This window comes from Haemaphysalis longicornis, unplaced genomic scaffold (assembly GCF_048455015.1).
Source record: "Haemaphysalis longicornis isolate Haplotype H1 unplaced genomic scaffold, Haemaphysalis longicornis Haplotype H1 scaffold_59, whole genome shotgun sequence".
NCBI classification, from domain to species: Eukaryota; Metazoa; Arthropoda; class Arachnida; order Ixodida; family Ixodidae; genus Haemaphysalis; species Haemaphysalis longicornis.
The window spans coordinates 1,573,436-1,589,225 of NW_027526403.1; the positions used below are offsets into that span (position 1 = coordinate 1,573,436).

At 48.0% G+C, this 15,790-nt stretch overlaps 3 non-coding genes across 3 annotated transcripts; all 3 read right to left on the minus strand.

Annotated features, from left to right (window-relative positions):
• Positions 1-1,256: 1,256 nt before the first annotated feature.
• Trnak-uuu (transfer RNA lysine (anticodon UUU)) lies at positions 1,257-1,328 on the minus strand. Its single transcript has one exon. It is a non-coding gene; the product is annotated as a tRNA-Lys (tRNA).
• An 8,018-nt stretch (positions 1,329-9,346) lies between these two features.
• Trnak-uuu (transfer RNA lysine (anticodon UUU)) lies at positions 9,347-9,418 on the minus strand. The gene has a single exon. It is a non-coding gene; the product is annotated as a tRNA-Lys (tRNA).
• Positions 9,419-14,108: 4,690 nt separating this feature from the next.
• Trnak-uuu (transfer RNA lysine (anticodon UUU)) lies at positions 14,109-14,180 on the minus strand. Its single transcript has one exon. It is a non-coding gene; the product is annotated as a tRNA-Lys (tRNA).
• Positions 14,181-15,790: the final 1,610 nt, after the last annotated feature.

A 15,790-nucleotide genomic window follows, 5' to 3' on the forward strand; every position in this document is an offset into this window, starting at 1 on the left:
TTTTTAACCCCCGGGGCGTGACTGAAACGTCTACAGCCGGTCAGGAGCGGGTAACTGGCGGGAAGCCCTCTTATGCTACCTAGGCATCAAGGCTGCCAGAACCGAGACCCTCGCCAGGCTTTCGCAGAATAATATAGTAAGGAAATGAGGGGCTCGTTGAGGAAATACAGAAATATAGGTCGGCAGTCTACAACGCCGAAGGAGGCATAGGGGTGTGGTTAGGCTCTATTTTTTAATACGGTTAATGAAGTTAGATTTTTTTAAATATAAGGAAGAAAGAAAGAAAGAAAAACATGCGCCCAGAGTTGGGACCGAACCCACGCCTTTCGATTATATCTTGAATGGCTTACCAATTCGGCTATCTGGGCGACTGTTTTCACCTTCACTTTCTGGGCTATTTATATTTACTACAAGTGTATATGACGCATGAGGGTGGTAGCCAGCGCCACTCTGACTACACGGGGAGAAGGGGACCTTCTTTTCAACCCCCGGGGCGTGACTCAAACGTCTACAGCCTGTCATGAGCGGGTAACTGGGGGGAAGCCCTTTTATGCTACCTACGCATCAAGGCTGCCAGAACCGAGACCCTCGCTAGGCTTTCGCAGAATAATATAGCAAGGAAATGAGGGGCTCGTTGAGGAAATACAGATACATAGGTCGGCAGTCTACAACGCCAAAGGAGGCATAGGGGCGTGGTTAGGCTCTATTTTTTATTATGGTTAATGAAGTTGAGATTTTTTTTATATTTAAGGAAGGAAGAAAGAAAGAAAAACACGCGCCCAGAGTGGGGACCGAACCCACGCCTTTCGATTAGATCTCGAATGCCTTACCAATTCGGCTATCTGGGCGACTGTGTTCACCTTAACTTTCTGGGCTATTTATATTTACTACGAGTGTATCTGAAGCTTGAGGGTGGTAGCCAGCGCCACTCTGACTACACGGGGAGAAGGGCACCTTCTTTTCATCCCCCGGGGCGTGACTCAAACGTCTACAGCCTGTCATGAGCGGGTAACTGGCGGGAAGCCCTCTTATGCTACCTAGGCATCAAGGCTGCCAGAACCGAGACCCTCGCTAGGCTTTCGCAGAATAATATAGAAAGGAAATGAGGGGCTCATTGAGGAAATACAGAAACATAGGTCGGCAGTCTACAACGCCAAAGGAGGCATAGGGGTGTGGTTAGGCTCTATTTTTTAATACGGTTAATGAAGTTAAGATTTTTTTTAAATATAAGAAAGAAAGAAAGAAAGAAAAACACGCGCCCAGAGTGGGGACCGAACCCACGCCTTTCGATTAAATCTCGGATGCCTTACCAATTCGGCTATCTGGGCGACTGTGTTCACCTTAACTTTCTGGGCTATTTATATTTACTACAAGTGTATCTGACGCTTGAGGGTGGTAGCCAGCGCCACTCTGACTACACGAGGGGAAGGGGACCTTCATTCAACCCCCGGGGCGTAACTCAAACGTCTACAGCCTGTCATGAGCGGGTAACTGGGGGGAAGCCCTCTTATGCTACCTACGCATCAAGGCTGCCAGAACTGAGACCCTCGCTAGGCTTTCGCAGAATAATATTGTAAGGAAATGAGGGGCTCGTTGAGGAAATACAGAAACATAGGTCGGCAGTCTACAACGCCAAAGGAGGCATAGGGTTGGGGTTAGGCTCTATTTTTTAATACGGTTAATGAAGTTAGATTTTTTAAATATAAGAAAGAAAGAAAGAAAGAAAAACATGCGCCCAGAGTGGGGACCGAACCCACGCCTTTCGATTAGATCTCGAATGCCTTACCAATTCGGCTATCTGGGCGACTGTGTTCACCTTCACTTTCTGGGCTATTTATATTTACTACAAGTGTATCTGTCGCTTGAGGGTGGTAGCCAGCTCCACTCTGACTACACGGAGAGAAGGGGACCTTCTTTTCAACCCCCGGGGCGTGACTCAAGCGTCTACAGCCTGTCATGAGCGGGTAACTGGCGGGAAGCCCTCTTATGCTACCTAGGCATCAAGGCTGCCAGAACCGAGACCATCGCTAGGCTTTCGCAGAATAATAAAGTAAAGAAATGAGGGGCTCGTTGAGGAAATGCAGAAACATAGGTCGGCCGTCTACAACGCCAAAGGAGGCTAATGGGTGCGGTTAGGCTCTGTTTTTTAATTCGGGTAATGAAGTTAAGATTTTTTAAATATAAGGCAGAAAGAAAAAAAAACACGCGCCCAGATTGGGGAATGAACCCACGCCTTTCGATTAGATCTCGAATGCCTTACCAATTCGGCTATCTGGGCAACTGTGTTCACCTTCACTTTCTGGGCTATATACATTTACTACAAGTGTACCTGACGCTTGAGGGTGGTAGCCAGCGCCACTCTGACTACACGGGGAGAAGGGGACCTTTTTTTCAACCACCGGGGCATGACTCAAACGTCTACAGCCTGTCATAAGCGGGTAACTGGCGGGAAGCCCTCTTATGCTACCTAGGCATCAAGACTGCCAGAGCCGAGACCCTCGCTAGGCTGTCGCATAATAATATCGAATGAGGGGCTCGTTGAGAAAATATAGAAACATAGGTCAGCAGTCTACAACGCAAAGGAGGCATAGGGGCGTGTTTAGGCTCTTTTTTTATTATGGTTAATGAAGTTGAGATTTTTTTATATATAAGGAAGGAAGAAAGAAAGAAAAACACGCGCCCAGAGTGGGGACCGAACCCCCGCCTTTCGATTACATCTCGACTAGCTTACCAATTCGGCTATCTGGGCGACTGTGTTCACCTTCACTTTCTGTGCTATTTATATATACTACAAGTGTATCTGACGCTTGAGGGTGGTAGCCAGCGCCACTCTGACTACACGGGGAGAAGGGGACCTTCTTTTCAACCCCCGGGGCGTGACTCAAACGTCTACAGCCTGTCAGGAGCGGGTAACTGGCGGGAAGCCCTCTTATGCTACCTAGGCATCAAGGCTGCCAGAACCGAGACCCTCGCTAGGCTTTCGCAGAATAATATAGTGAGGAAATGAGGGGCTCGTTGAGGAAATACAGAAACATAGGTCGGCAGTCTACAACGCCGAAGGAGGCATAGGGGTGTGGTTAGGCTCTATTTTTTACAATGGTTAAAGAAACTAAGATTTTTTTTAATATAAGGAAGAAAGAAAGAAAGAAAAACATGCGCCCAGAGTGGGGACCGAACCCACGCCTTTCGATTAGATCTCGAATGCCTTACGAATTCGGCTATCTGGGCGACTGTGTTCACCTCCACTTTCTGGGTTATATATATTTACTACAATTGTATCTGACGCTTGAGGGTGGTAGCCAGTGCCACTCTGACTGCACGGGGAGAAGGGGACCTTCTTTTCAACCCCCGGGGCGTGACTCAAACGTCTACAGCCTGTCATGAGCGGGTAACTATCGGGAAGCCCTCTTATGCTACCTAGGCATCAAGGCTGCCAGAACCGAGACCCTCGCTAGGCTTTCGCCGAATAATAAAGTAAAGAAATGAGGGGCTCGTTGAGGAAATGCAGAAACATAGGTCGGCCGTCTACAACGCCAAAGGAGGCTAATGGGTGTGGTTAGGCTCTGTTTTTTAATACGGGTAATGAAGTTAAGATTTTTTAAATATAAGGCAGAAAGAAAAAAAAACACGCGCCCAGATTGGGGAATGAACCCACGCCTTTCGATTAGATCTCGAATGCCTTACCAATTCGGCTATCTGGGCGACTGTGTTCACCTTCACTTTCTCGGCTATATAAATATACTACAAGTGTATCTGACGCTTGAGGGTGGTAGCCAGCGCCACTCTGACTACACGGGGAGAAGGGGACCTTCTTTTCAACCCCCGGGGCGTGACTCAAACGTCTACAGCCTGTCATAAGCGGGTAACTGGCGGGAAGCCCTCTTATGCTACCTAGGCATCAAGACTGCCAGAGCCGAGACCCTCGCTAGGCTGTCGCATAATAATATCGAATGAGGGGCTCGTTGAGGAAATATAGAAACATAGGTCAGCAGTCTACAACGCCAAAGGAGGCATAGGGGTGTGGTTAGGCTCTATTTTTTACTATGGTGAATGAAGTTAAGATTTTTTTTAATATAAAGAAGAAAGAAAGAAAGAAAAACACGCGCCCAGAGTGAGGACCAAACCCACGCCTTTCGGTTAGATCTCAAATGCCTTACCAATTCGGCTATCTGGGCGACTGTGTTCACCTTCAGTTTCTGGGCTATTTATATTTACTACAAGTGTATCTGACGCTTGAGGGTGGTAGCCAGCGCCACTATGACTACACGGGGCGAAGGGGACCTTCTTTTTAACCCCCGGGGCGTGACTGAAACGTCTACAGCCGGTCAGGAGCGGGTAACTGGCGGGAAGCCCTCTTATGCTACCTAGGCATCAAGGCTGCCAGAACCGAGACCCTCGCCAGGCTTTCGCAGAATAATATAGTAAGGAAATGAGGGGCTCGTTGAGGAAATACAGAAACATTGGTCGGCAGTCTACAACGCCAAAGGAGGCATAGGGGTGGGGTTAGGCTCTATTTTTTAATACGGTAATGAAGTTAGATTTTTTTAAATATAAGAAAGAAAGAAAGAAAGAAAAACACGCGCCCAGAGTGGGGACCGAACCTACGCCTTTCGATTAAATCTCGGATGCCTTACCAATTCGGCTATCTGGGCGACTGTGTTCACCTTAACTTTCTGGGCTATTTATATTTACTACAAGTGTATCTGACGCTTGAGGGTGGTAGCCAGCGCCACTCTGACTACACCAGGGGAAGGGGACCTTCTTTTCAACCCCCGGGGCGTAACTCAAACGTCTACAGCCTGTCATGAGCGGGTAACTGGGGGGAAGCCCTCTTATGCTACCTACGCATCAAGGCTGCCAGAACCGAGACCCTCGCTAGGCTTTCGCAGAATAATATAGCAAGGAAATGAGGGGCTCGTTGAGGAAATACAGATACATAGGTCGGCAGTCTACAACGCCAAAGGAGGCATAGGGGCGTGGTTAGGCTCTATTTTTTATTATGGTTAATGAAGTTGAGATTTTTTTTATATTTAAGGAAGGAAGAAAGAAAGAAAAACACGCGCCCAGAGTGGGGACCGAACCCACGCCTTTCGATTAGATCTCGAATGCCTTACCAATTCGGCTATCTGGGCGACTGTGTTCACCTTAACTTTCTGGGCTATTTATATTTACTACAAGTGTATCTGAAGCTTGAGGGTGGTAGCCAGCGCCACTCTGACTACACGGGGAGAAGGGCACCTTCTTTTCAACCCCCGGGGCGTGACTCAAACGTCTACAGCCTGTCATGAGCGGGTAACTGGCGGGAAGCCCTCTTATGCTACCTAGGCATCAAGGCTGCCAGAACCGAGACCCTCGCTAGGCTTTCGCAGAATAATATAGAAAGGAAATGAGGGGCTCATTGAGGAAATACAGAAACATAGGTCGGCAGTCTACAACGCCAAAGGAGGCATAGGGATGTGGTTAGGCTGTATTTTTTACAATGGTTAATGAAGTTAAGTTTTTTTTAATATAAGGAAGAAAGAAAGAAAGAAAAACATGCGCCCAGAGTGGGGACCGAACCCACGCCTTTCGATTAGATCTCGAATGCCTTACCAATTCGGCTATCTGGGCGACTGTGTTCACCTTCACTTTCTGGGCTATTTATATTTACTACAAGTGTATCTGTCGCTTGAGGGTGGTAGCCAGCTCCACTCTGACTACACGGAGAGAAGGGGACCTTCTTTTCAACCCCCGGGGCGTGACTCAAGCGTCTACAGCCTGTCATGAGCGGGTAACTGGCGGGAAGCCCTCTTATGCTACCTAGGCATCAAGGCTGCCAGAACCGAGACCATCGCTAGGCTTTCGCAGAATAATAAAGTAAAGAAATGAGGGGCTCGTTGAGGAAATGCAGAAACATAGGTCGGCCGTCTACAACGCCAAAGGAGGCTAATGGGTGCGGTTAGGCTCTGTTTTTTAATTCGGGTAATGAAGTTAAGATTTTTTAAATATAAGGCAGAAAGAAAAAAAAACACGCGCCCAGATTGGGGAATGAACCCACGCCTTTCGATTAGATCTCGAATGCCTTACCAATTCGGCTATCTGGGCAACTGTGTTCACCTTCACTTTCTGGGCTATATACATTTACTACAAGTGTACCTGACGCTTGAGGGTGGTAGCCAGCGCCACTCTGACTACACGGGGAGAAGGGGACCTTTTTTTCAACCACCGGGGCATGACTCAAACGTCTACAGCCTGTCATAAGCGGGTAACTGGCGGGAAGCCCTCTTATGCTACCTAGGCATCAAGACTGCCAGAGCCGAGACCCTCGCTAGGCTGTCGCATAATAATATCGAATGAGGGGCTCGTTGAGAAAATATAGAAACATAGGTCAGCAGTCTACAACGCAAAGGAGGCATAGGGGCGTGTTTAGGCTCTTTTTTTATTATGGTTAATGAAGTTGAGATTTTTTTATATATAAGGAAGGAAGAAAGAAAGAAAAACACGCGCCCAGAGTGGGGACCGAACCCCCGCCTTTCGATTACATCTCGATTGGCTTACCAATTCGGCTATCTGGGCGACTGTGTTCACCTTCACTTTCTGTGCTATTTATATATACTACAAGTGTATCTGACGCTTGAGGGTGGTAGCCAGCGCCACTCTGACTACACGGGGAGAAGGGGACCTTCTTTTCAACCCCCGGGGCGTGACTCAAACGTCTACAGCCTGTCAGGAGCGGGTAACTGGCGGGAAGCCCTCTTATGCTACCTAGGCATCAAGGCTGCCAGAACCGAGACCCTCGCTAGGCTTTCGCAGAATAATATAGTGAGGAAATGAGGGGCTCGTTGAGGAAATACAGAAACATAGGTCGGCAGTCTACAACGCCGAAGGAGGCATAGGGGTGTGGTTAGGCTCTATTTTTTACAATGGTTAAAGAAACTAAGATTTTTTTTAATATAAGGAAGAAAGAAAGAAAGAAAAACATGCGCCCAGAGTGGGGACCGAACCCACGCCTTTCGATTAGATCTCGAATGCCTTACGAATTCGGCTATCTGGGCGACTGTGTTCACCTCCACTTTCTGGGTTATATATATTTACTACAATTGTATCTGACGCTTGAGGGTGGTAGCCAGCGCCACTCTGACTGCACGGGGAGAAGGGGACCTTCTTTTCAACCCCCGGGGCGTGACTCAAACGTCTACAGCCTGTCATGAGCGGGTAACTATCGGGAAGCCCTCTTATGCTACCTAGGCATCAAGGCTGCCAGAACCGAGACCCTCGCTAGGCTTTCGCCGAATAATAAAGTAAAGAAATGAGGGGCTCGTTGAGGAAATGCAGAAACATAGGTCGGCCGTCTACAACGCCAAAGGAGGCTAATGGGTGTGGTTAGGCTCTGTTTTTTAATACGGGTAATGAAGTTAAGATTTTTTAAATATAAGGCAGAAAGAAAAAAAAACACGCGCCCAGATTGGGGAATGAACCCACGCCTTTCGATTAGATCTCGAATGCCTTACCAATTCGGCTATCTGGGCGACTGTGTTCACCTTCACTTTCTCGGCTATATAAATATACTACAAGTGTATCTGACGCTTGAGGGTGGTAGCCAGCGCCACTCTGACTACACGGGGAGAAGGGGACCTTTTTTTCAACCCCCGGGGCGTGACTCAAACGTCTACAGCCTGTCATAAGCGGGTAACTGGCGGGAAGCCCTCTTATGCTACCTAGGCATCAAGACTGCCAGAGCCGAGACCCTCGCTAGGCTGTCGCATAATAATATCGAATGAGGGGCTCGTTGAGGAAATATAGAAACATAGGTCAGCAGTCTACAACGCCAAAGGAGGCATAGGGGTGTGGTTAGGCTCTATTTTTTACTATGGTGAATGAAGTTAAGATTTTTTTTAATATAAAGAAGAAAGAAAGAAAGAAAAACACGCGCCCAGAGTGAGGACCAAACCCACGCCTTTCGGTTAGATCTCAAATGCCTTACCAATTCGGCTATCTGGGCGACTGTGTTCACCTTCAGTTTCTGGGCTATTTATATTTACTACAAGTGTATCTGACGCTTGAGGGTGGTAGCCAGCGCCACTATGACTACACGGGGCGAAGGGGACCTTCTTTTTAACCCCCGGGGCGTGACTGAAACGTCTACAGCCGGTCAGGAGCGGGTAACTGGCGGGAAGCCCTCTTATGCTACCTAGGCATCAAGGCTGCCAGAACCGAGACCCTCGCCAGGCTTTCGCAGAATAATATAGTAAGGAAATGAGGGGCTCGTTGAGGAAATACAGAAACATTGGTCGGCAGTCTACAACGCCAAAGGAGGCATAGGGGTGGGGTTAGGCTCTATTTTTTAATACGGTAATGAAGTTAGATTTTTTTAAATATAAGAAAGAAAGAAAGAAAGAAAAACACGCGCCCAGAGTGGGGACCGAACCTACGCCTTTCGATTAAATCTCGGATGCCTTACCAATTCGGCTATCTGGGCGACTGTGTTCACCTTAACTTTCTGGGCTATTTATATTTACTACAAGTGTATCTGACGCTTGAGGGTGGTAGCCAGCGCCACTCTGACTACACCAGGGGAAGGGGACCTTCTTTTCAACCCCCGGGGCGTAACTCAAACGTCTACAGCCTGTCATGAGCGGGTAACTGGGGGGAAGCCCTCTTATGCTACCTACGCATCAAGGCTGCCAGAACCGAGACCCTCGCTAGGCTTTCGCAGAATAATATAGCAAGGAAATGAGGGGCTCGTTGAGGAAATACAGATACATAGGTCGGCAGTCTACAACGCCAAAGGAGGCATAGGGGCGTGGTTAGGCTCTATTTTTTATTATGGTTAATGAAGTTGAGATTTTTTTTATATTTAAGGAAGGAAGAAAGAAAGAAAAACACGCGCCCAGAGTGGGGACCGAACCCACGCCTTTCGATTAGATCTCGAATGCCTTACCAATTCGGCTATCTGGGCGACTGTGTTCACCTTAACTTTCTGGGCTATTTATATTTACTACAAGTGTATCTGAAGCTTGAGGGTGGTAGCCAGCGCCACTCTGACTACACGGGGAGAAGGGCACCTTCTTTTCAACCCCCGGGGCGTGACTCAAACGTCTACAGCCTGTCATGAGCGGGTAACTGACGGGAAGCCCTCTTATGCTACCTAGGCATCAAGGCTGCCAGAACCGAGACCCTCGCTAGGCTTTCGCAGAATAATATAGAAAGGAAATGAGGGGCTCATTGAGGAAATACAGAAACATAGGTCGGCAGTCTACAACGCCAAAGGAGGCATAGGGGTGTGGTTAGGCTCTATTTTTTAATACGGTTAATGAAGTTAAGATTTTTTTTAAATATAAGAAAGAAAGAAAGAAAGAAAAACACGCGCCCAGAGTGGGGACCGAACCCACGCCTTTCGATTAAATCTCGGATGCCTTACCAATTCGGCTATCTGGGCGACTGTGTTCACCTTAACTTTCTGGGCTATTTATATTTACTACAAGTGTATCTGACGCTTGAGGGTGGTAGCCAGCGCCACTCTGACTACACGAGGGGAAGGGGACCTTCATTCAACCCCCGGGGCGTAACTCAAACGTCTACAGCCAGTCATGAGCGGGTAACTGGGGGGAAGCCCTCTTATGCTACCTACGCATCAAGGCTGCCAGAACCGAGACCCTCGCTAGGCTTTCGCAGAATAATATTGTAAGGAAATGAGGGGCTCGTTGAGGAAATACAGAAACATAGGTCGGCAGTCTACAACGCCAAAGGAGGCATAGGGTTAGGGTTAGGCTCTATTTTTTAATACGGTTAATGAAGTTAGATTTTTTAAATATAAGAAAGAAAGAAAGAAAGAAAAACATGCGCCCAGAGTGGGGACCGAACCCACGCCTTTCGATTAGATCTCGAATGCCTTACCAATTCGGCTATCTGGGCGACTGTGTTCACCTTCACTTTCTGGGCTATTTATATTTACTACAAGTGTATCTGTCGCTTGAGGGTGGTAGCCAGCGCCACTCTGACTACACGGGGAGAAGGGGACCTTCTTTTCAACCCCTGGGGCGTGACTCAAACGTCTACAGCCTGTCATGAGCGGGTAACTGGCGGGAAGCCCTCTTATGCTACCTAGGCATCAAGGCTGCCAGAACCGAGACCCTCGCTAGGCTTTCGCAGAATAATATAGTAAGGAAATGAGGGGCTCGTTGAGGAAATACAGAAACATAGGTCGGCAGTCTACAACGCCAAAGGAGGCATAGGGATGTGGTTAGGCTGTATTTTTTACAATGGTTAATGAAGTTAAGTTTTTTTTTAATATAAGGAAGAAAGAAAGAAAGAAAAACATGCGCCCAGAGTGGGGACCGAACCCACGCCTTTCGATTAGATCTCAATTGCCTTACCAATTCGGCTATCTGGGCGACTGTGTTCACCTTCACTTTCTGGGCTATTTATATTTACTACAAGTGTATCTGTCGCTTGAGGGTGGTAGCCAGCGCCACTCTGACTACACGGAGAGAAGGGGACCTTCTTTTCAACCCCCGGGGCGTGACTCAAGCGTCTACAGCCTGTCATGAGCGGGTAACTGGCGGGAAGCCCTCTTATGCTACCTAGGCATCAAGGCTGCCAGAACCGAGACCATCGCTAGGCTTTCGCAGAATAATAAAGTAAAGAAATGAGGGGCTCGTTGAGGAAATGCAGAAACATAGGTCGGACGTCTACAACGCCAAAGGAGGCTAATGGGTGCGGTTAGGCTCTGTTTTTTAATTCGGGTAATGAAGTTAAGATTTTTTAAATATAAGGCAGAAAGAAAAAAAACACGCGCCCAGATTGGGGAATGAACCCACGCCTTTCGATTAGATCTCGAATGCCTTACCAATTCGGCTATCTGGGCAACTGTGTTCACCTTCACTTTCTGGGCTATATACATTTACTACAAGTGTACCTGACGCTTGAGGGTGGTAGCCAGCGCCACTCTGACTACACGGGGAGAAGGGGACCTTTTTTTCAACCACCGGGGCATGACTCAAACGTCTACAGCCTGTCATAAGCGGGTAACTGGCGGGAAGCCCTCTTATGCTACCTAGGCATCAAGACTGCCAGAGCCGAGACCCTCGCTAGGCTGTCGCATAATAATATCGAATGAGGGGCTCGTTGAGAAAATATAGAAACATAGGTCAGCAGTCTACAACGCAAAGGAGGCATAGGGGCGTGTTTAGGCTCTTTTTTTATTATGGTTAATGAAGTTGAGATTTTTTTATATATAAGGAAGGAAGAAAGAAAGAAAAACACGCGCCCAGAGTGGGGACCGAACCCCCGCCTTTCGATTACATCTCGATTGGCTTACCAATTCGGCTATCTGGGCGACTGTGTTCACCTTCACTTTCTGTGCTATTTATATATACTACAAGTGTATCTGACGCTTGAGGGTGGTAGCCAGCGCCACTCTGACTACACGGGGAGAAGGGGACCTTCTTTTCAACCCCCGGGGCGTGACTCAAACGTCTACAGCCTGTCAGGAGCGGGTAACTGGCGGGAAGCCCTCTTATGCTACCTAGGCATCAAGGCTGCCAGAACCGAGACCCTCGCTAGGCTTTCGCAGAATAATATAGTAAGGAAATGAGGGGCTCGTTGAGGAAATACAGAAACATAGGTCGGCAGTCTACAACGCCGAAGGAGGCATAGGGGTGTGGTTAGGCTCTATTTTTTACAATGGTTAAAGAAACTAAGATTTTTTTTAATATAAGGAAGAAAGAAAGAAAGAAAAACATGCGCCCAGAGTGGGGACCGAACCCACGCCTTTCGATTAGATCTCGAATGCCTTACGAATTCGGCTATCTGGGCGACTGTGTTCACCTCCACTTTCTGGGTTATATATATTTACTACAATTGTATCTGACGCTTGAGGGTGGTAGCCAGCGCCACTCTGACTGCACGGGGAGAAGGGGACCTTCTTTTCAACCCCTGGGGCGTGACTCAAACGTCTACAGCCTGTCATGAGCGGGTAACTATCGGGAAGCCCTCTTATGCTACCTAGGCATCAAGGCTGCCAGAACCGAGACCCTCGCTAGGCTTTCGCCGAATAATAAAGTAAAGAAATGAGGGGCTCGTTGAGGAAATGCAGAAACATAGGTCGGCCGTCTACAACGCCAAAGGAGGCTAATGGGTGTGGTTAGGCTCTGTTTTTTAATACGGGTAATGAAGTTAAGATTTTTTAAATATAAGGCAGAAAGAAAAAAAAACACGCGCCCAGATTGGGGAATGAACCCACGCCTTTCGATTAGATCTCGAATGCCTTACCAATTCGGCTATCTGGGCGACTGTGTTCACCTTCACTTTCTCGGCTATATAAATATACTACAAGTGTATCTGACGCTTGAGGGTGGTAGCCAGCGCCACTCTGACTACACGGGGAGAAGGGGACCTTCTTTTCAACCCCCGGGGCGTGACTCAAACGTCTACAGCCTGTCATAAGCGGGTAACTGGCGGGAAGCCCTCTTATGCTACCTAGGCATCAAGACTGCCAGAGCCGAGACCCTCGCTAGGCTGTCGCATAATAATATCGAATGAGGGGCTCGTTGAGGAAATATAGAAACATAGGTCAGCAGTCTACAACGCCAAAGGAGGCATAGGGGTGTGGTTAGGCTCTATTTTTTACTATGGTGAATGAAGTTAAGATTTTTTTTAATATAAAGAAGAAAGAAAGAAAGAAAAACACGCGCCCAGAGTGAGGACCAAACCCACGCCTTTCGGTTAGATCTCAAATGCCTTACCAATTCGGCTATCTGGGCGACTGTGTTCACCTTCAGTTTCTGGGCTATTTATATTTACTACAAGTGTATCGGACGCTTGAGGGTGGTAGCCAGCGCCACTATGACTACACGGGGCGAAGGGGACCTTCTTTTTAACCCCCGGGGCGTGACTGAAACGTCTACAGCCGGTCAGGAGCGGGTAACTGGCGGGAAGCCCTCTTATGCTACCTAGGCATCAAGGCTGCCAGAACCGAGACCCTCGCCAGGCTTTCGCAGAATAATATAGTAAGGAAATGAGGGGCTCGTTGAGGAAATACAGAAACATTGGTCGGCAGTCTACAACGCCAAAGGAGGCATAGGGGTGGGGTTAGGCTCTATTTTTTAATACGGTAATGAAGTTAGATTTTTTTAAATATAAGAAAGAAAGAAAGAAAGAAAAACACGCGCCCAGAGTGGGGACCGAACCTACGCCTTTCGATTAAATCTCGGATGCCTTACCAATTCGGCTATCTGGGCGACTGTGTTCACCTTAACTTTCTGGGCTATTTATATTTACTACAAGTGTATCTGACGCTTGAGGGTGGTAGCCAGCGCCACTCTGACTACACCAGGGGAAGGGGACCTTCTTTTCAACCCCCGGGGCGTAACTCAAACGTCTACAGCCTGTCATGAGCGGGTAACTGGGGGGAAGCCCTCTTATGCTACCTACGCATCAAGGCTGCCAGAACCGAGACCCTCGCTAGGCTTTCGCAGAATAATATAGCAAGGAAATGAGGGGCTCGTTGAGGAAATACAGATACATAGGTCGGCAGTCTACAACGCCAAAGGAGGCATAGGGGCGTGGTTAGGCTCTATTTTTTATTATGGTTAATGAAGTTGAGATTTTTTTTATATTTAAGGAAGGAAGAAAGAAAGAAAAACACGCGCCCAGAGTGGGGACCGAACCCACGCCTTTCGATTAGATCTCGAATGCCTTACCAATTCGGCTATCTGGGCGACTGTGTTCACCTTAACTTTCTGGGCTATTTATATTTACTACAAGTGTATCTGAAGCTTGAGGGTGGTAGCCAGCGCCACTCTGACTACACGGGGAGAAGGGCACCTTCTTTTCAACCCCCGGGGCGTGACTCAAACGTCTACAGCCTGTCATGAGCGGGTAACTGGCGGGAAGCCCTCTTATGCTACCTAGGCATCAAGGCTGCCAGAACCGAGACCCTCGCTAGGCTTTCGCAGAATAATATAGAAAGGAAATGAGGGGCTCATTGAGGAAATACAGAAACATAGGTCGGCAGTCTACAACGCCAAAGGAGGCATAGGGGTGTGGTTAGGCTCTATTTTTTAATACGGTTAATGAAGTTAAGATTTTTTTTAAATATAAGAAAGAAAGAAAGAAAGAAATACACGCGCCCAGAGTGGGGACCGAACCCACGCCTTTCGATTAAATCTCGGATGCCTTACCAATTCGGCTATCTGGGCGACTGTGTTCACCTTAACTTTCTGGGCTATTTATATTTACTACAAGTGTATCTGACGCTTGAGGGTGGTAGCCAGCGCCACTCTGACTACACGAGGGGAAGGGGACCTTCATTCAACCCCCGGGGCGTAACTCAAACGTCTACAGCCTGTCATGAGCGGGTAACTGGGGGGAAGCCCTCTTATGCTACCTACGCATCAAGGCTGCCAGAACCGAGACCCTCGCTAGGCTTTCGCAGAATAATATTGTAAGGAAATGAGGTGCTCGTTGAGGAAATACAGAAACATAGGTCGGCAGTCTACAACGCCAAAGGAGGCATAGGGTTGGGGTTAGGCTCTATTTTTTAATACGGTTAATGAAGTTAGATTTTTTAAATATAAGAAAGAAAGAAAGAAAGAAAAACATGCGCCCAGAGTGGGGACCGAACCCACGCCTTTCGATTAGATCTCGAATGCCTTACCAATTCGGCTATCTGGGCGACTGTGTTCACCTTCACTTTCTGGGCTATTTATATTTACTACAAGTGTATCTGTCGCTTGAGGGTGGTAGCCAGCGCCACTCTGACTACACGGGGAGAAGGGGACCTTCTTTTCAACCCCTGGGGCGTGACTCAAACGTCTACAGCCTGTCATGAGCGGGTAACTGGCGGGAAGCCCTCTTATGCTACCTAGGCATCAAGGCTGCCAGAACCGAGACCCTCGCTAGGCTTTCGCAGAATAATATAGTAAGGAAATGAGGGGCTCGTTGAGGAAATACAGAAACATAGGTCGGCAGTCTACAACGCCCAAGGAGGCATAGGGATGTGGTTAGGCTGTATTTTTTACAATGGTTAATGAAGTTAAGTTTTTTTTTAATATAAGGAAGAAAGAAAGAAAGAAAAACATGCGCCCAGAGTGGGGACCGAACCCACGCCTTTCGATTAGATCTCGAATGCCTTACCAATTCGGCTATCTGGGCGACTGTGTTCACCTTCACTTTCTGGGCTATTTATATTTACTACAAGTGTATCTGTCGCTTGAGGGTGGTAGCCAGCGCCACTCTGACTACACGGAGAGAAGGGGACCTTCTTTTCAACCCCCGGGGCGTGACTCAAGCGTCTACAGCCTGTCATGAGCGGGTAACTGGCGGGAAGCCCTCTTATGCTACCTAGGCATCAAGGCTGCCAGAACCGAGACCATCGCTAGGCTTTCGCAGAATAATAAAGTAAAGAAATGAGGGGCTCGTTGAGGAAATGCAGAAACATAGGTCGGCCGTCTACAACGCCAAAGGAGGCTAATGGGTGCGGTTAGGCTCGGTTTTTTAATTCGGGTAATGAAGTTAAGATTTTTTAAATATAAGGCAGAAAGAAAAAAAAACACGCGCCCAGATTGGGGAATGAACCCACGCCTTTCGATTAGATCTCGAATGCCTTACCAGTTCGGCTATCTGGGCAACTGTGTTCACCTTCACTTTCTGGGCTATATACATTTACTACAAGTGTACCTGACGCTTGAGGGTGGTAGCCAGCGCCACTCTGACTACACGGGGAGAAGGGGACCTTTTTTTCAACCACCGGGGCATGACTCAAACGTCTACAGCCTGTCATAAGCGGGTAACTGGCGGGAAGCCCTCT